A 3052-nucleotide genomic window follows, 5' to 3' on the forward strand; every position below is an offset into this window, starting at 1 on the left:
AATGTGTAGCTAAGCTTGAGATAGCAAGCACAGAAGGCCACTGGCAGATGGGGAGTTGGCCGGAGGAGTTTGTACTGGAAAGAACAATGGAGCGTTTATAAGGTCAAATTTTCTTACATAACAATTTCTCTTCTCTGATTTCCAAGAGAGGTCTGTTAATCTGTATTTTAAGCAAGTGCCCCCAGTAATTCTAATCAAGCAAGTTTGGAAACTGCTGGCCTAATCAGTTTCAAAACAGGTCTGTCATATCTAACTATCATAATAATGTGGTATGATTTGGAAATTTGTCTCCTCCAAACGTCATGTTGAAATGTAATCCCCAATGTTGGAGGTGGGACCTGGTGGAAGGTGTTAGGGTCATGGGGGTGGATCCCTCATGAATAGCTTGATGCTGTCCTCATGGTAATTAGTGAGTCTCACTCTATTAGTTACCACAAGATCTGGTTGTTAAAAACAGTCTTACATCTCTCTCTCTCTCCTCTCTCTCTCTCTCTCTCCTCTCTCTCTCTCTCTCTTGCTACCGCACTTACCATGTGACATGCCTGCTCCCTCTTTGCATTCTGCCATGATTGGAAGCTTCCTGAGGCCCTTACCAGAAGCAAATGCTGGCACTCTGCTTTTGTACGGTCTGCAGAACCATAAGCCAAAATAAACATCTTTTCTTTATAAATTACCCAGCCTCAGGTGTCCCTTTAAAGCAATGCAAAACAGACTAACACATAATGCCTTATATTTTATTAAAACACCTTATAATCACTTAGGCTTGATATTTAGGCTTCAGCATTAGCTTCTGATGCCCAGAAAGTTTCTGATAAAACATTTCTGAAAACATATGAATGAGTACTGGTCAGTATTTCTACTAGTGTGGACATCTCCTTGACACTGGGAATGAAAAATGGAGATCTAATGCTTTTTTCAGGTATTGCATAAAATATCAGATGTTAACAAGTCTGCTGCCTTGCTGCTTTTTGTGTATCAGGAAGACTCAAGGATATCAAATATTTATATAGAGTCTGTTCAGTCATTTATCTTTCCATTGAAGGGGAGAGCTTCTTACTGTAAAGCTACTTAGATCTTTTTCATTGAGAAAAAGAATAAAATGTTTCTTTTAAAAAAGTGTACTGCTCTTTCTTTGAATGATTACATCCACAGCCCTTGAATTTTAGGTCAGAGTAGATGTATTTCTGCAGCTGGTGAAAACAGGCATAGGCATATGATTTAAGATAGGAAGTAAAACATACATTGTTCAATTAAAACTACAGTGAAAATTTTGGGGGAGAAGGTAACTACCTGAGCTGGAACTTAGCCAGGACAACAGTTAATGCTTCTGCGCATATAAAGACAGAACATGGAAAATGAGTAATTCTCCAGTCTAGTCCCAGCTTCCACCTCAGAATGTATTTCATTTATTTCTTGGTGCCATGTACATCTCAGGTGGGAGAGAAATTTATTACCAAATTTATAGAAAAAGACATGTGGGTAGTTTGTACCTCACAATTCAAAAGCCTTAGAAGCTGGCCAAAATCCCCAGGCAGAAATTTCTTCTCATCCCAGCATATTTAAGTGGTGTACAATATGTGAACCGATAGCCATCAGTCAGGTTTCCTGTGTTGGTACATCCACTGGGAACAAAAACATATTATATGCAGTATTCATGGGAAACAGAATATATGGTCTTATTATTTCACTACTAGAGAAGTAGATATTATAAATATATAATAGTTGTGGCAAGCATAGTAATCATTATGCTTTTCTCTTTTTCACACCTTTCATTTTAACATTGTCATTTGTCTTGCAATTATTTATTTTAATTGTAATTTTTAATTTATTAAACAGTAAAATTAACTACTTTTTGGTTCTATGAATTTTAACACATGTATAGATTTGTGCAATCACCAGCACCACTATCAGGATAGGGGACAATTTTATCACCCCCAGAGAACTCCTTCATGTATCATTTAGAATAATGTTTCCACCACCCCAAACCTCTGATAACCACTGAACTGCTTTCTATCATTACAGTTGTGTCTTTTCCAGAATATCATATAAATGAAATTGTAAAGTATGTAACCTTTTGAGACTGGCTTGTTTTACTCAGCATAATGACTTTGAGATCCATCCAAGTTGTTGTGTGTGTCAGTAGTTTGCTCCTTTTTACTGCTAAGTAGCTTTTCATCGTGTGAATATACCATATTTTCTCCATTCAAGTGTTCAAGAAACTTTGGGTTGTTTTGCAATGCAAGGTTTTGACAATAATGAATATAGACGCTTTAAACATTTCTCTACCATGCAGTGGCGTTGCCGTATCATCTGGTAAGTGTCTGTTTACCTTTGTAAGAAACTGTCAGACTGTTTTTCAGAATGGTTGTACCACTCTGAATTCCCTCCAGCAAGGAAAAAGAAATCCAGTTTCTCTGTATCCCTGCCAGTGGTTGGTACTGACTTAAAAAAAAAATGTTTATCCATTTTAATAGTGTGTAGTGGTATCTCATCGTGGCCTTTTCATTTTCCTAATGGCTAATGATATGAAAAGCTTTCCATGTGCTTGTTTACAATCCTTATGTCCTCTTTGGTAAAGTCTCTGTTCAAGTCTTTTACCCACTTTTAAATTGGTTTCTTACTTTTGAGTTTGAGAATTCTTTTATTTAAATATAAGTTCTGTGTTATGTGATTTTCTAACATTTTTTCCAGTTCATAGCTTGCCTCTTCATTTTAACAATACCTTTTAATTCAATGTAGTCTAATTTATTAATGTATTTTTAAACTATTATGTCTAAGACCTCGCTGCCTAACCCTAAGTCATGAAGATTTTAAGTTTTCTTCTAAAACTTTTACATTTTACCCTTTATATTTGGAAATATGATCTATTTGCCAGTACCATGCTGTACTGCTTGCAATAACCTTGCAGTAAGTTTGAAAGTTAGATTGTATTATTTTTTTCAACTTTAATTTTCTTAACAATGGTTTTAGTTATTCTCGTTTCTTTTCTTCCCCAAACATATTTAAGATCAGCTTGTATCTACAAAAAAGTTCCATGAGATTTTGGTTGAAA

The sequence above is a fragment of the Mandrillus leucophaeus genome, unplaced genomic scaffold (assembly GCF_000951045.1).
Source record: "Mandrillus leucophaeus isolate KB7577 unplaced genomic scaffold, Mleu.le_1.0 Scaffold351, whole genome shotgun sequence".
In the NCBI taxonomy this organism is placed as follows: Eukaryota; Metazoa; Chordata; class Mammalia; order Primates; family Cercopithecidae; genus Mandrillus; species Mandrillus leucophaeus.